This window comes from Ictidomys tridecemlineatus, chromosome 9, assembly GCF_052094955.1.
Source record: "Ictidomys tridecemlineatus isolate mIctTri1 chromosome 9, mIctTri1.hap1, whole genome shotgun sequence".
Classification (NCBI taxonomy): domain Eukaryota; kingdom Metazoa; phylum Chordata; class Mammalia; order Rodentia; family Sciuridae; genus Ictidomys; species Ictidomys tridecemlineatus.
Genome location: NC_135485.1, coordinates 72,101,797 through 72,114,915, shown reverse-complemented (window position 1 = coordinate 72,114,915; position 13,119 = coordinate 72,101,797).

Genomic DNA, 13,119 nt, shown 5'->3' with positions numbered 1-13,119 from the left:
CATTTTGGATAGGTGAAATTTCATGTGATGTCAGTCTATTAAACTTGGCTATTGAGCAAGACTTGTTCCAATGATATATATTTGCTTGACTCTTGACTAGCACATATAACTTCATCTTGATGCTACAATTATTTTGATATTATAGACTTCAAATTTCATCAAGTAAGAACATTTTTGTTTTAATAAGCCTTGGTATATTGGGAAGGGAAAAACTAAATGAGGAATAAAATCATTATGAATAAATTTAAAATATTTAGCATTTGCTATATTGCCATATTCCTAATGGATATATAATAAATATAATAATGAATGCATAAAATAAAGAATTTACAGGATTCACTTATAGAACCTGTTCTTATTTGTGGTCACTTAATAATCTTTACTTTTGAATAAATATTTTAAAAATTGGGGAAGAGGAGGCGATAAAACACTCAGGCTGAAGTTGCTTAATCAGAGTGAATTTTGTAGGTAGGGCTGACTTTAGGCAGCTGTCTACAGAAATAAGCAGAGATATCAAGTTTGGGCATGTCTTTATAACTTGGCTCCTTTTTCCTGTGTATGACTCTAGCCTCTGGCTTTGTATGGTGACAAGATGACAGCAGCACTTGTAGCATTCTTCATCCTCTCTGATTTTAATCCAAAGACAAATATCACTTTTTTCTTTCCCCAAATCTACAACAAAAAACTCATGCTGTACTTTTGGTTCTAACTGGGTAGATAGACACCAATAGATCAGTAACTGTGGCCCAGAAGATAGTCCTGGATTCACTTGATAAGTGAATTCCAGCAGATGAATTGAATCAAATTGAATGTTTTTACAGAGGAAAATTTGGACATGGTTCCCTGAAAGAACTACACAAGAGATACTATCTGGGAAGGAGAAAAGTCATTTGCTATAGTCTTCAAGAAGAATATGTATGTCTGTATTACTTTGGGAATTATGTTTTATCCATGAATAATACTTATTAGTGTCAGGAAATTATGCGTTCATATGAAAGAGACAAATTCCATCATTATGTCATTAATTTAGTAAATTGTCAATTGTCAAGTTACACATGCTGTCTTCTACCATACTTTGATGATGTATCATAAAGAATTATTACTCATTTTTGTGTCCTAATTTAATGAAGTGTATGCAGTATATTCATCTGTTTCATTGTTAGGCTTACACGTCTTTCTCTGGCTCTTTATTTTAAGTTAACCTTTGTATTTCCTGCACATGAATTTCTATATTAATTCACAGTGAGTACCAGAATATGAAATGATAGGGACTCAGTGAAATAGAGCCTGATTGCCGCAGTCTGGCTGGGCACAATTCAGGAGCCACTTGTCAAAAGAAACTAACTTTATTTTTAGAACTACAAACGCCAAACAAAACAGCTCCTCAGGAAAACACCCTCAGAGCCCAACTGCCACCACCGGCTTCCCACAAGCCTCTCACCCCCACAAAACTCTCCACCTCCCACAATCCTCCTGCTCTTGAGGCTGATCGGCTGGGTTGCATGGGCGGAGCCAAAGAAGTCCCCCAATGAGCAGCTCCATGGAGGAGCCAATCAGCTAGATGTTGCTGAGGCTGCTGTGAGCCAATCATCAGCTGGCATTCTGAAGGGCAGGGAAACAGCCCAATGAACATCACCGCAGAGGAGCCAATCAGCTAGATGTTGCTGGGGCTGCTGTGAGCCAATCATCAGCTGGCAGCTGGAAGTTTGCTGGCAGCTGGAAGTTTGCTGGGGCCCCTTTGGCTGTGGCTCTCAACACCTGATCAGTTTAAATTTATTTAAGTATTTCTTCCTGGCTTTAATACTGTACAATTAAAATAAAAAAAACACTTAGCTTTTATCAGTTAGTCAGGATCTGTTGGCCTAGTTTCAAAAGTTGGTCTCCTGAGCATAATAGACATAATTGAAACTCCTGTTAAGTTTTTCCATTTTAATGAAAATATTAAATGACTTGTGGAGTAGCATGGTAAATTTGCTGCCCAGATCTCAGAGGGCTGGGCTATTATTTCATTCTGCTGTCTTCTATTTTATTCTTAACATATATGAAGTTTATTAAAATGATTTCAGTCATTTGACTCTGTTTTTCAGATCATTGCTTTCTAGGGTGACTTGAGTTTTTATTTTATTTTCATAATTTTCTCTTTATAATTGAAAGCTACAAAAGGGCACCACAGAGAAGGAAAACAAAAATGCACTGATTAATTTTGTGGTTTTGCTTTTCTGAACTATGGATTGAATAATGCTACTATATAGGATGATATGCTTGGAACTACAAAGAGCTTCAGTTTAAAAAATAGCTTCTAATTTTTAGTTTCAGAATATAAGTAACTGCAATTAAATTTAAAAGTAGTTTTAACGGTTTCTCATTGAGTAAAAAAAAGTTGAATTTAATTGAAAATACACTTTAGCCTGTGTATTTAGGATAAAATGATAGTTATTGAGTGTGTATTTCTTTTACTTGAAAATTACAAGGCCTTTACAAGGGCTTTTGCACTCTATGTCTTTGTCAAATTGTTTTTAATGTTTTTGTGCTTCTACATTAATAATTATCATACGTGAAAATAGGAAAGGGCACAGAATAAGAGGAAAGGATGCAATTAAATCTAATCAGAGAGAAAAAGTTTTAATTCTGTATTTTGATATTCTCATTCACCTGTTTTACTGCATAATAGTCAGTAGGCTGAAAACCCAAGATTAAAAAACTTATTTCTGGAGGAAAAAGTATACAAACTTCATTATCGTTATTATGCATTCCCTTGTGTTTTATTTTTTAATACATAATTTATTGTAATGTCCTATGCTCTTTTGAACCCTGAGACCTAATAGGCATCATTCCAAGTTTCTTATATAATGTCTTATTTAGTGCTTATAATATCCTTTCAGGGTAAGTAATAATGTCCTCATTTTGTGGATGAGGAGCTAAGTCTTATAATAAGTAGCTTGTCTAAGGTCATATAAGAATTGGAGTCAAAATTTGACTTTATGTAATAGATTCTATAGCCTGCTCTTAAATCTATATTGACCCATATTGGTCCAGTGTCTCTAAAATCTAAATCTCTGTGAAAGTAAATTTTTATGAAGGAGAAACATGAAATAAAAGTATTCTTCAACAATATTTTTAGGAAATAAAAATATTGTAGACATTTTTACAGAGAAAAACTATGATTTAAAATTTAGGAAAAGACTGACACACAAACATAACCCATAAGAGCAGAAAAAAATAAGAAAAAGTTATACGGATATTTTAAAAGTGTTATAAAGCCACAACTATTCTATGGAATTCATTGAAAAATAACTATTAAATGTCAAGTTTTTAAATTCTTAATGTTTAAAAATTATTATTTTACAGTGGGAGAAAATGATGATATGAAGGAAAATGTAAAAGAAAGGATTAAGAGTTAAGTACTTTGTAAGCATTTCACATGAACTTTATTCAAAGAAAGATAGTAAGATATTTAATATTAACACGTTTATTCTTAGATAAAGAAATTAAAGCTCAGAGAACTTTACCAAATTAACAAGATTCTTCAGTTCAGTGGTATAGCTAGAAATTGAAACCATATATATATATATATAAAATGTAAGCAAGCAAATAAAATGTTAGTGGTACAAAGCTATCAAAATCATGGTGAGAGAAATGCTTTTTGAATTGGTTAACATCTGTGTAAAATAATATATTTTAAATACAAATTTATAATAAAATATTTACCGTCACCTACCTGGTAGTAAAAAAGAGCTAAGTAATTTGTCTCTTGCCAAATTTCTTCTGAAAATTTTCTTATTCTCCATGCTGTTCACTAAAATAGAGCAAAATCCTTTATGATATTATGGATGAACCTGGAGAACTTTATATTAAGTGAAAAAAGCCAGGCACAGAAAGACAAATATTGCATGATCTCATTCATATGTGAAATCTGAAAAGTTGATCTCACCCAAGTAGAGAGTAAAATGGTATTTACCAGAGGCTTGGAGATAAGTAGGTGGAGAAGGATGGGAGAATATTGTTAAAACATGTACAATTACAGTAAAGGAGAATTTTTTTAAATGTCAGAAATAGGCAAGTATGTAGAAAAACTAGATAAGTGATTGCCTTGGTACCAGAACTAGAAGGTAAGGAATATTATTGGGCAGGGATTTCGGGGTGATGGAGGATGACCACTAATTGTTTATGAAGTTGCTTTTTGGTGATTAAAATATTCTAAAATTGATTGTTGATGTTTCACAACTCTGTGACCATGCCATACACTATTGGATGGTACACTTTAAATGGATGAATTGTATGATATGTTAATTACATCTTAATAAAGCTGCTTAAAAGAAAAATATAAATTCCATTCTCTACCCCTTCAAATGAGATCTCTTAAATTTGAGATTAAAAAATTAAACAAAAAGTAAATTTACAAATTAGTTTCTTCAATACCTATACCTTAATATTTTACTATTTTCCCCAAAGAATGGTAAATTTTCCAATATTCCTCACTAATGAAAAGCCACTTATATTACCACAAATATAGTATTACATCACAATTACTTCTTCTTTTCTCATTACATTCTAGAATGTGGAATGAAATCTTTGTATGTTATAATTATTATACTAATGTCTTAGGTACTACTGGCTGCTATAACAAAATGCCCTGTATCTTATACACAACAGTTTTGTTTTGTTTTTCACAATTTTGGAAACTGGAATATCTAAGATCAAGGGACCAGCAAATTTAGTGTCTGGTGAGGGTTTTTTACCTCAGACATCACCTTCTGCATGTCCTCACATAAATGAAGATTCTCTCAGACCTCTTTTACAAAGTCACTAATCCTGTTTTTGAGGAGTAGAGTCCTCAGGACCTACTTACCCACTAGTCCCCACTATGAGATAAAGAGGTGGAACCTGCTGGCATCTCTAAGAGCTGGCTAAAGTTCTGACTTCATGAATGAACTAATACATTATATTGTATCTATATGCCACATTTCCCTTATCCATTCATCCATTGATGGACAACTTAAACTGATTTTAATGTGTGTGTGCGTGTGTGTGTGTGTGTGTGTGTGTGTGTGTGTGTGGTGCTGGGGATTGAACACAGAGCCTTGTGCATGCTAGTCAAGCACTCTATTCACTGAGCTCTAGTCCTGATTTTAATCTTGGTTATTGTGAATAGTGTTGTAAGAAACATGGGAATGAAGTTATTCTTTGACATACTAATTTTATTTGCTTTGGATATATGCTCATTGGTGGGATTCCTGGATATTGTATTAATTCTTCTTTTAGTTTTCTGCAGAAACTCCATACTCTTTTCCATAATGACCATAATAATTTACACAGCTACCAACAGTGTATAAAGGTTCTCTTTAGTGAACACAATTATTTATTTTGTTGTGTCTTTTTTTATTCTTTTTTCTTTTTTCCTTTCACAGAACTTTCTATTGACTTGTCTTTAATATCATGGATTCCTCCCTCTTGGTTGTTGTATGCTGATGAGCCATCAGAAGCTCTTTCCATTTCTCTTCCAGTGCTTTAGATTTCTAGCATTCTGTCCCTATCTCCTCACCCACCATGAAGGAGGTTGAATTTATCATCTAACATTTCTGTATTCTTTTTGATTCTTTTGTAGAGTTTCTGTCTGTTTACATTACCTATCTATTCTTTCATATTGTCTGCTTGTATTAGCGACATCAGCATCTTAATCATAGTTTCCTTAAATTCCCTGTTAATTCCAACATCTACAACTTTAGATTTTGCATGCTTTGTCCAGAGCCTATGGTTTTTTTAATTGTTTATTCATATGTGGTGCTGAGGATCGAACCCATGCCAGCCAAGTGCCACAAGTGCACTACCGCTGAGCCCCAGCCCCAGCCCTCTGAGCCTATGATTTTTGTCTTCAGAATTCCCTGTAATTTTTTTTAATGGTAAAAGTTGGACTAATGCTGAATTAGGCAAAAGGACCTCTAGTAAAAATGCTTTTACTATGAGGTTGAAGCTTATTGGCAGAAGGTCATATGTTATTAACTGTTAACCAAATCTGTCAGTGTCATAAGTTAAAATTTCCTCTAGTATCTCTGCCTTCTGAGATGTGTAATTCTATAGCTTGTATTTTTTGTTATTATACAGGACACCGGACACTGATACAATAGTTCCGTGTAGCAGGAGGAGAAATGATCTAAAATTCTATATTAGGTCTCAGTCAATCAGTGAACCTGTGTTCCAAGGCTGCGACCTTCATAGAAGGGCTTCTCAGTTTTCTTTGTCTCTTGTTTAGTTTTGCTTCCCCTTCACAGGAAGGAAACAGGAAAGGTAAGAAGCCTGGAGTTGTATGTTTCCCTTTATGCAGGTTGATTAGGCTCTGGTTAAACCCCAGGAGCTAACACCTTTTTGTATCTTGGTTTCTCTTGAGAGCTGGCGGGTTAAGAAGAGTGTGCTTATTTCCGAATGGTTACTTATTCCTTGTCCTTGCTGGAAGCATGAGACTTTTGTTTTCCCCTTAGATTTTTCACTTCTAGAATTTGGTAGGAAAAAAAATAGAATTTGGTAGGGATCATAAAGGGAAAATTTATGAAAGTGTAGGAAACCATTTAAGGCTGGATTTCCTAGGAGTTTTTAGATTGTCCACAGTGTATCTTCAGTGGTTCATCAATTACAGTTCAGATTTTTCTACTGTATACTGGTTCCCAGGGAGATTCTGCTTCTTGGCTTCTACTCCATTAAAGTATGATTCTGTCTCTCAGTGTGTCCATATCTCAATTTTGGGAGCAACAGATTGTCCTGTGCGTTCACTTCTTTGATCACTCTAAGAGGACAGTTGTTTATTTTGGCTTGGTCAGCTTTGTTTCACTGGGAGAATTGGAGTGACAATCTCTAGTTTACTTACATGCCCAATTGGAAACTGGAAATTATGAGTTAAACTTTTTAATTACAAGTTTATAGTGTTATGGTTTTTATTTTTCTTCCCATGTAAACTTGTATTTAATCATTAAAAATGGGTTAGCATTACTCTATTAAAATAAAATTGCAATATAAATTTAGATCTGAACCTATCAGTTTGCATTTTTTCCTTTGAACTGCAAATTTAAAAAAAATTAAATACATAAATTACACGCTTTAGAAGTTGATTATTATAATGATCCTGAACTGTTGGGAGCCGGCGACCACACCCTGAAAATGGCACTGGCCTCCTACTTCTGATGAATTAGCGGTTAGAGTTGTTAGAAGTAAACAACTCCTTGTAAGGCTGTGGGGCTGAGCTCTGGCCTGCTTCCGCTGCGCTGTACCTATTAGACTTTTCCACGTGGTGCTAGTTCATTGGCGAGGCTGGGTACTTAAGCTAGGGCAGACCGACCGCTCGCGCTCTTTCCTTGCTTGTTCCTGTTTTCTCATCATGATTCAAAGGTCCTGAGTAAACTGCTGAAAGAAGAATCCTGTGTCGTGTTTCCTTTGCCGGCGAGGGGTCACGACACTGAACATCTCATTTTCTTTTTCTTTTTTGAAATTTTCAAAATTTGGAGACAGGGTCTCATTAAGTTGCTTTGAGCCTTGATAAGATGCTGAGATTTATTATGAACTCGTGATACTCCTGCCTCAGCCTCCCAAGCTGCTGGGATTACAAGTGTGTCATCACACTCTGCCTGAACATCTCATTTTCTTTCAAAAACTAAATTCATAAAAATGATTGCTTTATTTTTATAAATTTTTAAATTCTTGATGCATGACTTTAAAGTACCTCATTTTAAGTGTTATTTACCCTTTTTTTGTCACAAGCAGGAAAGGGTTGTTAACTGATATATAAGAGTAGGGGACTATCACCCAGGAAAATGCCACATAGATGACATTCATGGTTATTTTTGTATAGTGAAGAAAAACTTAATTTGTTTATTCTCATAAGTGTCAATTTGAACATATTTGCAGTTTTAAACACTTGACTACAGGACATGTGTAGTATAAACACTGACAAATACATAAGCATCAGTTTGAAATTCAGGATGGCTAAAATATTAATATTAATAAACATAGAAGTACAAATTGCTTTGTAAATTCAAGCCTACTGATGTTATTGTAATTTTTATGTTTTCTAGTATTATGCACATAATAGGCTACATTGTTACAGTGGTTGATTTCCACATCAAAATATTTGCTTTGATATGAAATGTGAGAAAAAAAAACTGCCTCCAACTTTATGTCATTTATGGGGAGTGAAATAAACAAATAGAAAATTTATTTGTGAAATTAAATAATCCTGACTAAGGAAGAAAAACACACCACAGTGTTCAAAGCCACAGACTTTTGAGGAACCAGGATATGGGACTCCTATGTGTGTATTTATTTGTACACCAGCTTGTTTTCAATGGGAATTAAAGCTGCTTGTTTTGATGCTTACTAGTTTAGATGGGCCTCAAGTAAAGTTGGCTCTGGTTGTCGGATTCCCTGGGTGGAAATAAGGGAAGGAAGGAAATCCATAGCATGGAGAGAACTTTTGCATCTTGACATTATCTATGAAACCCTTTTTTCTTCTCAAGACAGCTCTTTTACAGCTTTACCTCAATGATACAGAATATCGTTTTTCTCCATATATTCATGTATGTGTGTGTCTGTGTGTGTGGGGATGTGAAATACAGCTGCGAGGTTGCTGTCACTCTAATGCTAATACTTCTCCAGTGAAATAATCCTAATTTTCAATCGATTTATATAGAGAATTAAGATTTATCATTGTGTTACCCAGCTTTTTGACAACTTGAAGGAAGAAAGTTTTGCTTTGGTTCAAGGTTTCAGAAGTTTCAATCCGTGGTTGGTTGCTCCTTTGCTCTGAGCTTCAACTGAAACTGAACATCATGGTGGAAAGGCAAGGCGCAGGGAAGCTCTTAAGCTCATGGCAGCTGGGAAACAGGGAGAGGGAGAGAGGAAGGGGCCAGGAATGAGGGAGAAGGTATAGAGTATCCCCAGGAATGCCTTCAGCAATCTACTTCCTACAGGCATGCTCCACCTGCTTAGAGTTGCCACCACTTCTCAATAGTTCATTCAGCCATCCCAGGATCAATTCACTGATGAAGTAAGAGACTTCATGATCCAACCACTTCCCAAAGGCCCTACCTCTGAACATGGCTGTATTGAGGACCAAAGCTTCAACATGCAAAATTCTGGGTGACAATCCAGATCAAAACCAAACAATATTTGAGGGTTTTTCCTTTGCTGAAGTAAAGTTTGCTCTGGTTATTGCTCTGTTTTTTTAATAATGAGATGAATAAAGGTTTTTTTGGGGGGGTGGTTAAAGTTATTCTGAGTACAAATTATTGGTTTGCTAAGGCAGAATATAGACTCTAGGAAAATAAATTCTACAAAAATATTTACCCAAAGTGAATGGATGTTATAAAATACTGTTCCAAGCATTATGCCAACCTCAAATTAGGCTTTTATTAAGTAATTTTTAAAAACAAAGTATTGGGACATTTTTCCTTTTGATCACCTTAGATATCTTTCATTTGCAGTCATGTCAAATGTCCCTAACAATAATGTTAGGCAGAAACTAAATTAACTTTTACATTAACTTAAATTCATGATACTTTAATGATAATTAACTTCTACATTTTCAATTTTATTTTTATCACATCTTTAGTTTATTCCGTTGTTCAACTATTGTATTTAATGTTCACCCTGTAGAATAGCTATTTCAATCAAAAGCAAAATTTACTCTTCTTCAGTTTACTGATCATTTCAGTCAAGTCATCTTGCTTGTCTACATAAGTTATATTTTTTATATAAAATTTTTTGTACACTGTTTGAATTTTCTAGGGGAAATATCCATTTGTCCTGTTTTTGTTTCATGTCACTTTCCTTGGAGTCTTCTAATCTGAAGTTTATTTTTTGGGAATCTCCCAAATATATTCTCTAAAACATTATTAATATCTCATAATATAAGTGATTATAATAATATTTTTCTGTTTAGATTAAATTTAGTGGGAAACACAAAAATACCAGTGGTCAAAACCAAACAAAAAGGACTTTTGTGTAGTAAATTTCTAAGAATTGATTATAAGTTATTCACAAAAGAGGTTTAAAAAAAAACAAAGTCAATTTATGATTTGATAACAGCTATATGACAATGTATATACCTGGTTGCTCTGGGTTTTGTTATAAAGATTTTAAGTACTTTTAACTGAACTTTGCTTACTGGGTAATGAGTTTGGAAAAAATCATTTATAAATGAATACACAAACACACAACAAACACAGCAGAATATTGGTTTAATGATTATATAATTTACCATGCAGTGATCAGACACAGAAAGCATTCTTACATCTGCTGGATAAAATTTAGTTTCTTAAGTAAACAATTTATGTTACACATTAAGAGTAAGAGATGTAAGTGTTATATAATGAGAAATGTAATGTGGAATTAGGGGTGAACCATTTCAGAGACAATTTACCTAAACTAAAAAAATGTACTGAAAATGTACCATGTGTCAAGAGCTCTTCAAGCCATGGGGGACAGAGAAATGTACATAGCATGTGTTTTCTAAGTACTCTCAAAACTAATATCTAATAGGAATGTAAGAGAGTAGAGTATAAAGGAATATAAACAATCAATCAGGTAAAATGAAATGTAGTGTTCAAAACAGAAGCAGTATATCGAAGGGAGTCAGAAAGAGTGAGATATGCAGGGTGATTAGGAAGTTCTTCCAACAGAGACAATAGAATAGAATCAATATGAAAATCTAAGGGAACAATTTTCTTGCTAGAAGCAACACATGTAAAGGAAAAACCCAACATTTAACATGAAATAGTGACTGATAAATTTATGATGGCAAAAGGTACAACCTATTGAAATTGTCTGAACACATTGTTTTAGAATAGTTTCCTTTTTTAGGTAAATTCAAAGTAGTTTGAAGGCATTGCTTCTTTTTTTTTTAATATTTATTTTTTAGTTCTCAGCGGACACAACATCTTTGTTGGTATGTGGTGCTGAGGATCGAACCTGGGCTTGTTAACAATAGACAACAACAAAATTTAAAACAATCAGAATCTCAGATTTCACAATTTGGTTGAGGAGAGTCAGGACAGGAAAGCATTGAAAAAAATTGAACAATCATGCTTAGCTGAAGTAAAACAAAGACCAACATAATTTTATTTTTGCTTGTAGAAATTACATGATGCTGACTACTGGTATATAATCTGTGTCCTGCAGTAATCATCAAAGGGATATTCTGATAGAACTAGCAATGATGTTGGCACAGTATGGTAGGAAACTTTTTGCTGATAGAAAGCCTGGAAAAAACACTGTCTATGTTCCAGGAACAGTGCCAAGTGTGACTTATCTTCTTTATTTCTCCAAAAAAATTTTAAAGGTGGATCCAGTATGAGGGTGCTGAACTTGGAAAAGTTAAGTAACTCTCTTAAGGTCACAACTGGAAAGAATTTCAGAGAAGGTACTCAGAATCAGTTGAATCTCTTCCCCAGTTCATGGTATTTTTAAGAAAAAGTCTCATTCACTATGATTAATCATACAATGGAACCACAGAATTTGAGATTTAAAATCAAAAGTGTATTTGGAAATCCCAAGTTTTAGAGTTGATTATGTTATGCATTTGATGTATGAAAAAGATACTTCTGTATCCTGAGTTTGCAAAGAAAGCACACTAGAGCCATTTTTCTTCCAGATTTTTTTCTGATAAACAAATGGGTAAATGTGTAAAAAATAACATGAAAAATATTGAACAACTCTAATAGTATGTTTAAATTCAGTGAACAAACTTTAATAAGGTAGTTCTTACTAAGTGCTCTTCACTATTTTATATGCTGTGGATAGATAAAATAGAAATGGTTTAGGGACAACCTTCAAACCTCAGAAACATAAGCAAAAACATATTCCCCCATTGGAAGTGTGAGAATGACTAAACTCGTGCAAGAAAAATACTATAAAAAAGAAAAAAAACTGGATATGTCAGACAACCAATCAGATTTAATGAATATAATAGATTTTTGAAGATTCATTCATTAAGTCACCCTTCTATCAAGCATTTCACCTTTTTCCACCCCCAGATCCCTGAGTTTTTAATAGGGCTTTTCTTACTATCAAACTATAAAACTACCATCTATTTATGGATAGGTTGAACAGGTTTTCTATTATCTGTAGTTGAAAATTCTAATAGGATAGAGGAGGATGAGCTGGGAATTTTGAATATACTAGGAAGACTCATTTATATGGTGTGGCTATGTGAATTAAGATTAAAGTTTGTTTGGAGTTGATGCAATGCTCCAAATTTCACAAGTATTTAAGATTTTGAAGAACAACATTAGGACCAATGTAGTCAAACCTTGTCACACAGAAGGGAGAAATTGACTATATTGGGAGTCTAGTATAGATACAAGAAATTTACAGGTGTATTTTATTAGCTTAAGGAGAAAATTGCTTATCTGGTTTTAGGTCATTAACTTCAAAAAATACATATATTAATATAATCATTAAATCTCCAAAGTTTAAGGAGTTTTGAAATCTTTTTTTAGGATCTAGTATAAATAATGAAAAAATGACATGATGTGAATTTCACTTTAGGAAGAACATTGCATAATCAGAAAGAAAGGTAGACTTTAGGCATGAGAGATTAAAACAGGCAACACCAGATAGAAACATTTTCATTCAGTTAATTCATTTTTTTTTTTTACAGAAAAAGGCTATTGCAGAGTTGAGGGATGAATAGTCTTAACTGGTATAACTGTTATGGGAATGAATGAAAGTATAAAAATCTGGAGATAGAGTGGAGCAACAATTGGCAAGACTTGAGAAATGAAATGATGGAGAGTATGATGGAGATGGAGTCATCATCATGGGTCCACTGATATTTGATAAAAGTGGAGAATTTATACACAAAGATATCAAATACAGAATAAGGAATATATTATTAGGTAAGAGGGACGGACATCTGTGAGGCCACTAATTAATTTGGTTTGGGGACATGTGTTGGAGAACCTGAAGTGTTTTAACAATGAAGACCAACATTTGTTGATATATGATTTCAAAAACTATTGACTATGAGCCCATTCTGCTCTAGACAAATCTCCTGCTGTCATTGACCTTATGTTAAGTAGCAGGATGTAAAACATCAATAGTTAAAGGAATATGTACAGTATCTGTAGCAGCTAA